At 47.5% G+C, this 12181-nt stretch overlaps 1 long non-coding RNA gene across 1 annotated transcript in view; it reads right to left on the bottom strand.

Annotated features, from left to right (window-relative positions):
- Positions 1-621: 621 nt before the first annotated feature.
- LOC125912246 (uncharacterized) overlaps positions 622-12181 on the bottom strand; it is a 32843-nt gene continuing 21283 nt past the window's right edge. Inside the window, exons 5-8 of the long non-coding RNA XR_007454646.1 lie at positions 8796-8895; positions 7690-7807; positions 7080-7243; positions 622-1169 (exon numbers count right to left, since the gene is read on the bottom strand). This is a non-coding gene — a long non-coding RNA (uncharacterized LOC125912246). The remainder of the gene's footprint in view (positions 1170-7079; positions 7244-7689; positions 7808-8795; positions 8896-12181) is intronic.

The following is a 12181-nucleotide window of genomic DNA, read 5'->3' as shown; positions in this document are numbered from 1 at the left end:
AATCATTGTTGCACTATATGCTAACTAACTTGAATGTAAATTAAAAAATAAATTAAGCAACAATTTTTAAAAAATAGTAAAAATAAAAATGAAAACAACTCTCTGCCTTCCTGCAGGTGGAGGTGGCCAAAGGGCACCATCAGTTGCTGCCAGACACGCTGTGCTTTTATGCATACTTTTATTTATCTACATTACATGATGGTTGGGGGAAAGGAGTGGTTTCATTTTGTTTTAGAACTCCCCACCTTCACCTTGGGTTAACCAAAGACACCTCGGATATAATAAAACGAGCACTGGAATTCATAAAACTGTACATGTGGGATGCGATGTACCAAAGCTAGAGAGATGGATTAATATACAAATCACAGAAGATGTGAAAAGTGAGGAACAAAGAGAAATAGTTGAAGAGCATCCTTGGAGAGAAGAAAATTTAGGTGGAAAAAAAGACAGAAACAAAAGCAGTTAGTTTTTTTTTAATGGAAGGAAAAAAGGAAGGAAGGACAGAAGGAAGGAAGGAAGGAAGAAGGGGGAAGGAAGGAAGGAAGGAAGGAAGGAAGGAAAGAAGGAAGGAGGGAGGGAAGGAAGGAAGGAAGGAAGGAAGGAAGGAAGGAAGGAGGAAGGGGGAAGGAAGGAAGGAAGGAAGAAGGAAGGAAGGAGGGAAGGAAGGAAAGGAAAGGAAGAAGGAAAAGAGGGAGGAAGGAAGGAGGGAGGAAGGAAAGGAGAGAGAGAGAGAGGCAGGGAGGGAGGGAAATGAGTGGGTAGGTAAATAGGGAATAGAGCAAGGCAGAAGGAAAATAAATGTTCTCTGAGTAAAAATATCCTCATCCACATGAAAACAAGGGTATTTTCTGCATTTCATTCAACCTCTTTGTTGGTTGTTGTTTGGTTTTAAAAAGCAGCAGGGAATGTCAAACAGCTGTTTTTACAGCTTCTGTCACTTTGTCGAAGCCAGCCTATGCAGTCAGATGGCCGGAAACACCCAGACAGCAGCAGACAGCAGCGCGGGTGGCGGGTGGCGAGGTGCTCTGTGAGCAGATGGGCCAGGTCTGCAGGCGGCATGGCAAGAGACGGTGCCTGGCCCTCGCTGCGCTCCTCAGAGCCGGGACCAGGACCCCTGGGAATGCTGCTGGAGAGAGATAAGCAAACACTGGCGGCAGTATTTCTCTTTCCTGATTGAAAAAAAAAAAAAAAAAAAGCACCTAAGGATAATCTTCCCCCAGTGGAGACAGCACAAAAGCATAAAACCGCGAGTCAGGTAATATGGACTTAGGGCCCAACTCTACCATTTCTGAGCTGTATGATCTTAGGCTGGTTCTATCACCTCGGAGAGTCTCAGTTTTCCCCATTGATAAAATGGGGATAATACTTCACAGGGTTCTCATGAGGATTAAATAAGGTAATCACATGGCATAAAGCCTAGAATATAGTAGGCAGTCAATGAGCATGTTAAAACCCCACATTTGGTTCAAAAGAAAGAGAGAGAGAAATAGAGAGATGATACGGATACAGAGACAGATCAATAGAGAGAAAGATGGTAAAGACACAGAGAGAGACTAGGGTCCAAGAAAGTCCTCCAAAGGAATGTTTGGTTTCTTTTTTTTTTTTTTTTTTTTAGTGCTTATTTATTTTTGAGAGAGAGACGGAGAGAGAGCACGAGCAGGGGAGAGGCAGAGAGAGAGGGGGACAGAGGGTCCGACGTGGGCTCTGCTCTGACAGCAGAGAGCGCAATGTGGGGCTCAAACTTATGAACCACGAGATTATGACCCGATCTAAGGTCAGATGCTTAACCGACTGAGCCATCCAGGTGCCCCAGGAATGTTTGGTTTCTGATAAATGTGGGAAGGGACTTCTCACACTCCCTCCTCTCCTCCCACTGTCTGCCAATATCGAGCCCATTTGGAAATCACAGATGTGGATTCTCCTGTCTACCTCCCCTCCCAAATAAACCCTCCAGCAGCATCAGGATTAACCCTGCCAAGTCGGATAGAGCTCTCCATCATGGCAGGGGACCCCCAGGATGGTGGCCTGCTCCCTCCTGAGAGTCGCTGTGCAACTTCATGGTGCGTCTGTTGGGGCACGAGTGGGCAGCAAGAGACAAAAGCACCAGATGATAAGGGAGGAGAACAGTGGGTCAAAGGTGAGGTCAAGGTGATAGTCAAAGGTCAGGAGTAGGGGTCATCTAAGCAGCCCTTCACAGGGCTCCTACCAGCTAGTCAGCAGCCTTGTCTCCATCATTCTCATCCCGGAAGATAATGAGTGTCCCCCAGGGGCTTGGCATGTTACCCAGTTCTGCCCCCTTCACTGACACTGTGTCCGGTGGGCTGAAAGCACACACTTGGCCTGCTTCAGGGATGCCTTGGGAGCCTGCTCCCATCGCCACCTTCACTTGGGCCCATCCCTAACACAGAGCCAAGAGCAAGAGAGTTCAATGTTATAAATCGAGCTAACAAACTGTGAGATAGAAAACATACTCTACCCTTGACAAATGCACCGTCATAAGCCTGGAAGGTTTCCATTTAAATTCTCAATCTCCTTGGAGCTCTGCTCTGGCACACAGAGCTGTGGTGAGAGATGACTTCTAGCCCCCAGCCTGATCCCCACCTCTTCCCACCCTGGGTTCTGTCTCACTCTTCAGGGACCCTGCACACACACGTGTACTTCCAGCCCACATGTCTAAGCTCTGTCCAAACCCCCCAGTGACACAGGCCATCTTTAAAGGGTGTGCTGGGATGGACGCCTACACAGACACTAGGACCAGCTTAGGGCCATTTGAGCAGGGAATTGCAAGTTCCTGGTTACCTGAATTATGAGGTAGAGAGGGGGTCACAGGCCTTGGATGGGCATATTCTCTTGGCCCCAAGGATTCCTTGCCCTTTGGGGAGGGTTATGGCTGGAAGAGGGCCAGAGTGGGACCCTCTGAAGTGCAGGGTCTAGAGCAGAGGCCCATCTTGCTCAAAGCATCCTGTACCTTCATCAGCATCATGACGCATACCAAACAGTGGGCCCATTCCCCCCAAAAGCAATGTAGAGAACATCTCCCTTGGGTTTGCTCCCCGCCTGGGCTCTCACCGCAGCCTCCCAGCCACGCTCCTGCCAGCTCCAGCCAGACTCTCTGAGTCCAAAGCTCCTTTGGGAAGAGACTGCAGGGGCGGAGAAAGGGAGAGCCAGGCTGGAGACTGAGGCAGCTGGAGCAGAGCTAGGACTCCTGGGGCAGGTCCCATTGTTAAGCAGGCCCCCCACCAGATTTAATGGAGCGTTTCTGCTGTGCTTTTCACAGTGTTGTGGCTCTTAATAGGCTCCCCCAGCAAGCCGCCCTGGGCCCACGCTGTCTCTGAGCAGCTGCTGTGCTGAGCGAGGGAGCGGGCGGCTCTCGTTTGCAGACCACGTGCCTGTCGCCTTCTCAGGAAGCCATCACAGCACATCCTGGAACAGGCTCCCAAGGAGGCATCACAGTTTAGTGCAATTCGTCAACTTCACAGCTGCTGCTTGGGAGGGTGCGGGTCTGGGAAAGCAAGCACCAAGCCGCTCAGGGCTCAGGAATGGGGAGCATTCCCAGGCCCCAGCGAGAGTGGGCAAGGCTCTAGCAAGACTCAGACTTCACCTCCAGCCTGTCAAAGGCCAGGGGCTTCCCCAGAGGTGGTCGGCCTCGGCCCTCTCCTGGCCCCAATGACACTGGGAGCCTGGAAAGTTGGGGAGAGTGGATTTGGGGCTGCCTGCATCATCCACTGGGCGTACGATCCACGGCAAGTTACATCACACCTCTAAGCCTCTGTTTATCTATCTGTAAAATGGAAGTGTAAGTTATTCTTACTCCCAGGCCTGATAGTCAACTCCGGCTGTGCCAGTTAGTAAAATATTGAAATACTTAGTAAAGAGGAGTAGTTCTCAAAGGGTGGTTTCTATACCAGCAGCATCAGCATTGCCTGGGCACTTGTTAGAATGCAGGTTCCTGGGCTCCACCACAGACCTACTGAATCAGGAACTCCAGAGATGGGGCCTGGTAATCTGTTTTAACAAGCCTTCCAGGTGAGGGGCACCTGGGCGGCTCAGTCAGTTAAATGTCCAACTCTTGGTTTGACTCAGGTCATGATCTCATGATTCATGAGTTCCAGCCCCACATCTGGCTCTACGCTGTTGTGCAGAGCCTGCGTGGGACTCTTTCTTTCTCTCTCTCTCTCTGCCCCTCCCCTACCCCTCTCTTTCTCTCTCTCTCTCTCTCTCTCTCTCTCTCTGAGAATAAATAAATAAACTCACCAAATAATAATAATAATAATAATAATAATAAGACTTCCAGGTGATTCTAAGGCAGACTAAAGTTTGAGAGCCCCTGATCAAGCCTCCCCCACCTCTGTCCCAACTTTCTTCCCACCATGATCTTCACCCCTTCCCAGGACTGCCCAGACCTCTGCCCAGTCCGGCAACCACAGGGTCAGCACTTAGCACACAGGGGCCTCCAGGCCCCTGTTCCAGCTTCTTCCATTCTGTTTGGGCAATGCCCATGTCATATTAGTTTTTGAATATTTTTCATAACGGCCCTACCAAAAGGTTGTTGTAAAGACTGGGTAAGCGATATCTGTACAGCACTTAGCAGAGCACCTGCCGTGCAGAAAGCACTCGACTGCCAGAAGACACCCTGATGTTATTCTGAGGACCCTCTGTTAGTCTTTGCAACCTTAGTACACAGCTCTGTCCTGAGCCAACTCCCTTTTCATGTCTTTCTTCTCTCCCTCTGCAGTGAAGAAGCAGCCCACTGCTGACTCCCAGGGGTCACCAGCGCTCCCCCTGGTCCCAACCCACCTGGGATCAGTACAGAACCTCTGCTTGCCAACCCATGTACCCCATTCCTAAGGAAAGTATGCAGCCTTGAAAAGCCTCTCCCCTAACTCCCGGCAACCACTGATCTTTTCACTGTCTCCATAGCTTTGCCTTTTCCAGAATGTCATATAGTTGGAATCATACAGTACGCAGCCTTTTCAGATTGGCTTCTTTCACTTAGTAATGTGCATTTCAGTTTCCTCCGTGTCCTCTCACAGCTCGATAGCTCATTTCTTTTCAGCCCTGAATAACATTCCTTTGTCTGGATGTGCCGCAGTTTTTGTGTCCATTCACCTACTGAAAGACATCTTGGCTGCGAGTTTTTGGCAATTGTTAATAGAGCTGCTATAAACATCCACATGCAGGTTTGTGTACGGACATGAGTTTTCAATTTTGGGGGGCACAGACCAAGAAGCACGATTGCTGGATCGCATGGTAAGAGTATGTTTAGTTTTGTAAGTTCTTTCAAACTATCTTCCGAAGTGGCTGCAGCATTTTGCATTCCCACCAGCAATGAGTGAGAGGTCCCACTGCGCCCCACGCTCACCAACACTTGGTGTTGTCAGTGTTCCCGAGCTGACCCTTCTACCAGGTGCATAGTTGTATCTCATTGTGGTTTTAATTTGCATTTCCCTGATGACAGGAGATGTGGAGCATCTTTCATAAGCTTATTTGTTTCCTATATCTTTCAGGGAGTGTCCAGGTCTTTTACCTGTTTCTTAATCAGGTTGTTCATTTTCTGATTGTTGAGTTTTAAGAGTTCTTTCTGTATTTTATTATTTTTTATTTTTTTTAATGTTTTATTTGTTTTTGAGACAGAGAAAGACAGAGCATGAGTGGGAGGAGGGGCAGAGAGAGAGGGAGACACAGAATCCAAAGCAGGCTCCAGGCTCTGAGCTGTCAGCACAGAGTCAAACGCGGGGCTTGCACTCACAAACTGTGAGATCATGACCTGAGCTCAAGTTGAACACTTAACCAACTAAGCCACCCAGGCGCCCCTAGAGTTCTTTGTATATTTTAAATAGCAGTCCTGGGGCACCTGGGTGGCTCAGTCGGTTAAGCGGCTGACTTCGGCTCAGGTCATGCTCTCGCGGTCCGTGAGTTCGAGCCCTGCTTCGGGCTCTGTGCTGACAGCTCAGAGCCTGGAGCCTGTTTCAGATTCTGTGCCTCCCTCTCTCTGACCCTCCCCCGTTCATGCTCTGTCTCTCTCTGTCTCAAAAATAAATAAACGTTAAAAAAAAAAATTTAAATAGCAGTCCTTATCAAGTCTGTCTTTGGCAAATATTTTTCCACCAGTCTGTGGCTTGTTTTCTCATTCTCTTGATGTCAGTTTATGGTTTTTTGGTTCTGTTTTGTTTCAGTAACAAAGAGACAAAGTGTAAAATTAGTAAACATTTAGGGAAAGGTGAGTGTTATAAGATCTCTCAAACACCCCACAGTGAAAGTTCTCCTGAGGCCCAGGAATACAGGCCAGATGGCTCTAACATGTCCCGTGGCTCCTGTCCCTTATGTCCACTCATCTCCAATGACAAAGCTCTGTCCTTAGATAAGGAACTCCCCAGCCAATCTTCCCCAGAACAATTTTCTGCTCCAATGGACAGATAATCAGTGCTTCTTAACCCCTTTAAATGTCACTGACCTCGTTGAGAATCTGACCAAGGCTCCAGGCCTCTCCCCAGGAAAGTGCACAAACACAGAAGCACACACACAACATGCCAACTCAGGGGTTCACAGACCTCTGAAGCCCACACAATGCTCAGTGACCTCATATTAAGAGGTTCTGCTGGCAAGGGAGAACAGAAAGACCTGAGATGTTAAGAATAGTCAAGATGTCAGGGCACCAAGGAGCAAAGTAAAGTCATTTTCGTTTTCAAGCAAACCCCAAGCTCACAGTCCCAATCTTCAGAGCCCCCTAGGCTCTTTCCTTGCCAGTGTCTCGCTCTTTGGAGATCTGGCAAAGAACTGAAGAAGTAATGGTGGCCATAGCTTGGAGAGGTCATCTACCCCTGGTCACACTGACCTCATGTAACTCTGACCCAAAGCAAATGAGCTGCCTACCCCCATGCCACCTCTGGTGGCAGTCCTACTCTAGCTGCAGCGACACCACCCCCATGGTGGTGTCTCCCCTCCACCCCACAAGGCCTTCTAGCTGCTCAGCTGGTGGTCCAGCTGCGTGGGGTCTTTGTGGCTTACGGAGGAGGAGGGCTGGGAGCAGGGTGAGGCCAGTGAAGCATTGAGGGTACAAAGTTTAAGAGACTACTCACCGTTAGGACCCTGCAGAGAAGTTCATACGAAGACATCTGGCCACCAGCCCTTCCTGTCTATGGAAACAGGTGGCTGTCAGGAGAATGGAAAGACTTACGGCCCAGCTATAATGAGTTGGTTCGCTCCCTGGCATTTCACCAGCTTCAGGCCCACTATTGGTGACCTTTGAGAGGAAGGGAGGGAGGGTCAGCTCCCCCAAGGAAGAGAGAGCAGGGACCCTTCTTAACAGACTTTCTCTGAGCCCCTGCCTGGGACCAGTGAATGTGCAGTCTTACCTGCAGTGGAGAAATGGAGGGACCATGCCTTTGTGGGAGCTAAGGGTGGGCACTAGGTTCTGCCCCTCACACAGGGGCGCCTTCCCTGGGAGAGTTTCTCCCAGCACCATTCGCCCACATGCAGCCTCCATGAGCTCACCCAAACCCTTGTGAAGCATTCACACATATTTGTCTCTAGAAATAGATCACACTGCCCTGCAAACCCAAGTTCTTTCCCTGACTCTTCCCCTGCTTCCCCCTCCCCCAGTCTGTCAGCTGCCTAAGGCTTCCCCAGGCTGCCTGGGACTAGGAAATGCCAGCCTATTGCTGGGGAGGTGGGGGGCACCCACCTCACCTTCTTCCCTCTGGCTGTAGTAGCTGAGGAGAGGAGTGAGGTGTTGAAGACAGTAACTGAGAATGGCAGGAGGTGGGGACCATCAACAGCTACTCTGAGGTGTGAAGCTGGTGAACTCCTGCAAGGTCAATAGGATGTGCAATTCATCCTTAATCTCCTTTCAGAAGTGGGAGTCTTCACCCGCCGGATCCCCCCAGTCCAGGCAATCCAGAAGGCAGCAAGCCCTCAACACAGGGTGAGGCTCCCCCTTCCCACACCACACACCCCTTGGTGCTCCTCACCATCACCCCGTCACCCAGACTTCATCCCACCTGCCTGGCTCCACTACTGTGTCAGACCTGGAAAAGCGGAGGCCACTGGAGGAGGTAGGAGATACACACACAGAGGACATGCTAGAAGTTGAAGGTTTTCCCTAGCCCTCACTACTCAGGGAATATGGTTTCCAGGGTTAGGAGGATAAAGGCAATGAGCCTATAAAAGAGTTGTCCTAGAGAGAATGGTGAGACTATAAATTGAAAGGAACAGCTTTGAATCCCAATGACAGCCCTGCCTTAGTTTAAAGCTAGGTTCTCTTTTCTGCTTATTATGGATCTTTGATAAGAAATACAATTGCTGAGAAGTCTGTTTTGCTTGCTGTTTGCTATGAGCATTGTGAGGCCTTTCCTGAATGTAACCCGCTGTGTAGTAGAATGGGTTGTAAAACTTCCTAAATGTAGTCTGATATGTAATGGAATGAGTGATTGTACATAAACTAACCGGCATTTCTCACTTCTGTAAACCTGCTTGCTCAACACATTCCTCCCCTTCCCCCTTCCCCCTTCCCCCTTCCCCCTTCCCCCTTTTTCCTCCCGCCACAAGTAAGGGACAAAGCCTTCCTGCCAAAGGACAGACAAAGGACGCCCAATCAGAGAACAACAAATGTCCTTACTTTAAAATCAACTAATCAGGCCCCTCATAATTTGAAACCTCCCCTGTGTTATTTGTCTCTGTCTATAAAAACGCTGTACCAACCCTGATCGTGGCCTCTCGCGTCACCGGCAACGAGTGCGCAGAGGACCAGGTTCGAACCTGCAATAAACGACCCTTGCCGCTTGGCTTTGACTTACGACTCTGGAGGTCTTTTGTGGGAGGTTTAGGGACTTCAGGCATTACAAAATGATGTGACGTCTTCATAACAAGAATCACGTGTCGTGCCACTGAAGGCTTCTGGAAAACAGAACAGAAGTCTGGAAAGTCAGCCATGTGGCTTCAAGACACGACGCCACTCCCACCTCGCTCTGAAACACCACACAAGACGTTTTTCCTTCCTGGGCCTCAGGCTCATGGCGTAAATATGTATTGAGCATCTTCATTATGCCAGGCACTGGGATAAGTATTGGAGATCCAACGAATGACAGCATTTATTACATGCTTTTTATGTATGGGTGCTATTTTAAGCACTTTGCATATACTATCTCATTTAATTCTCACACTGAACTATGAGGTAGGCACTGTTATTATCCTCATCTTACAGATGAGGACACTGAGGTACAGAGAAATTAAACAACTTGCTCATGGTCACTAGAGTAACCGAATTTGAACCCAGACAGTCTGATCCCAGACCATGTTCTTTTTTTTTTTTTCTTTTAATCTGGATGGCTAGTTTTGTTTTGTTTTGTTTTGTTTAATTTACATCCAAATTAGTTAGCATATAGTGCAACAATGATTTCAGGAGTAGATTCCTTAGTGCCTCTTACCCATTTAGCCCATCCCCCCTCCCACAACCCCTCCAGGAACCCTCAGTTTGTTCTCCATATTTATGAGTCTCTTATGTTTTGTCCCCCTCCCAGTCCCCATATTATTTTTGTTTCCCTTCCCTTATGTTCATCTGTTTTTTTCTCTTAAAGTCCTCATATGAGTGAAGTCATATGATATTTGTCTTTCTCTGACTGACTGATTTTGCTTAGCATAATACCCTCCAGTTCCATCCACGTAGTTGCAAATGGCAAGACTTCGTTCTTTTTGATTGCTGAGTAATACTCCATTGTATATATATACCACATCTTCTTTATCCATTCATCCATCGATGGACATTTGGGCTCTTTCCATACTTTGGCTATTGTGGATAGTGCTGCTATAAACACGGGGGTGCATGTGTCCCTTCGAAACAGCACACCCGTATCCCGTGGATAAATGCCTAGTAGTGCAATTGCTGGGTCATAGGGTAGTTCTAATTTTAGTTTTTTGAGGAACCTCCATACTGTTTCCCAGAGTGGCTGCACCAGCTTGCCTTCCCACCAGACCATGCTCTTATAACTACTACTGTATCCTCCCTCTAGAGATAACACAGATACATCCCCTGCTTCATGAACCTCACAGTCTAATGTGAAATATGGCCCATGGGAAAATCTGGTCCACTGCCTGTTTTTAGAAATAAAGTTTTTTTGGAACACAACCACGTTCATTTGTTTGCCTGTTATGTCTGCTTTCACACTGCAATGGCACTCCAGGGGCAGAAAGGAGTGGCTGTCTCACAAAACTTAAAATAGTTGCTATACAGTCCTTTACAGAAAAAGTCTGCCAACTCCTGGTCTAATGAAATAGAATTTTCTTGCCTTTCCTTGGGACATGAGAAGGACACACAGAGGTAATAGTAGGGAAAATACTTTGAGCTCTTCAGTCTAAGATATGACCAACGCACATTGGTATATCAGAGTATATCCAGCCTGTCATCCAGCTACTACTCCATCTCCAGAACAATCAGCCAGAATGATGTGGGAGCAGTCTGCTCCCAGTTGTCCCACTGCCACTCGATGTCCTGGGCCCAGAGGATACAGGTGGGGCACCAAGTGGCAAGAGTCATAGCTAGTTACAGTTAGAAGATCCGCATAAAAGGAAGGAAGAGACACATTCTCCGGGGCCCAGACAACGCAGGCAGCATGGGATATGTCTCCGCCTCCACCCAGAGGGGTTGCTTACTGATCCATCTAATCATTCTATATTTATTAAGCACCCACTATATACCAGGCCCCAGGATGGATGCTGTGCTCATAGGGAGTCCCACTATGGATACGGGTCAGACAAAATCACACACTGGATAAGGATTAGACAAAAACCACCATACTGTCCCTTCTAATTCTAGGATGCTTTACTTCCATATTCTCCACTGCAAGGAAGGCCTCCATACTTGGGTCTTCAGTGGTGCACAGGAGAGGATCAAATCTGAAGAAAGCTACTCCGCTAATTTTCTTCCTTCCAGTTTTTTTCTTAATTGTACCCCATTCTATTGCAGAGTAGCTTGCTCAGCAAATAGCAATAAATATGGAAATACATGCATACATACATATATATGTATATATACATATATGTATATATACATATATATTATATATATATTGTATGTATATGTACATACAATATGTACAATATGTATATATTGTATTGTATGTATATGTATATATACATATATATATAATATATATATATTATAAGCCCAAGTTCTTTTATTTAGCCTTGATTAAATGGCACCTAATGAATAAATCATTAAATAAAGAAGTTATTGATACAAGTGCTCTGTGGATGCAAACCCGGGGTTAGCATGGGCCTGTGCTTACACGAAAAAGGTTAGAAAATGTTTACATATCAGACAACAAAATTTAGGTTAAATCCATACTTTTCTGTATCTTGTCACTAGAAAGTTGAGTTTCCATCTCAGTCTCTTTATGGAAAAAGACGAAGAGCGTTTTCTATAACATGGAATGGTTTGAGTCCTAAGGACAGTCGATGCATCATCACGAGCCCGTTAAAGTTTGCTGAAGGAGACAACATGTGTTGCAACGTTTGCTGTAGAAAATTGCTCACTTAAAGTCGCTAAGCCGTGTTTATCAAAGGAGGTTGACTTTCCTCGCCAGCCTCGCTATAATTAATCCACAGACTATGACCTCACTGGTCTTGTTATAATTCAGCCAGTGAAAAAGACTCGGCAGAGCCGCTCAAAATTAGGAACAGGACTAAAGGCATTACATTCTGCAAAAAGAAGAAAAAAAAGGGGGGGGTGGTATTTTGAAAGTGAAATAAACAAGTGGTTCTAACAGATTAACTTCAAAACAGCATGCAGAATCTGAATTTTCCACAACAGGTGAATTCTCGTGTAAGGAGGCTTAATGAGACTCTGCCTGAAGATTTTTTCTCTAATGCCAGCACATGAGCACCTCTTCAGGTCACCGCCTGAGGCTCAGCCACTGCTCAGTCCTACTTCCCTCCGAGTCTGAAGCAAATAGAGAGAGTGCATCTTCTCCACCAGCCACTAGTCAGAGCCCCCCACGCCCCCTACCTTCCCTGCAGCTCAGCTTCATGGGAAGAAGCTAGGAAGGCTGGCAGGGAGGCTGCTGCCTGGGGAGCTCAGGAGGACTCCAGCTGTGCTCCCTCCCCAGCCCAGAGCCTCCCCAAGCCAGAGACCTGCCACTGGAGAAGCAACTTGCTTTTTAACGCATCTTCTCCTCCCAATCAGGAT

Source organism: Panthera uncia (genome assembly GCF_023721935.1).
Source record: "Panthera uncia isolate 11264 chromosome C1 unlocalized genomic scaffold, Puncia_PCG_1.0 HiC_scaffold_4, whole genome shotgun sequence".
NCBI lineage: Eukaryota > Metazoa > Chordata > Mammalia > Carnivora > Felidae > Panthera > Panthera uncia.
The sequence above is the reverse complement of the archived record's forward strand: the minus strand, read 5'-3'. Positions and strand labels throughout refer to the sequence as shown.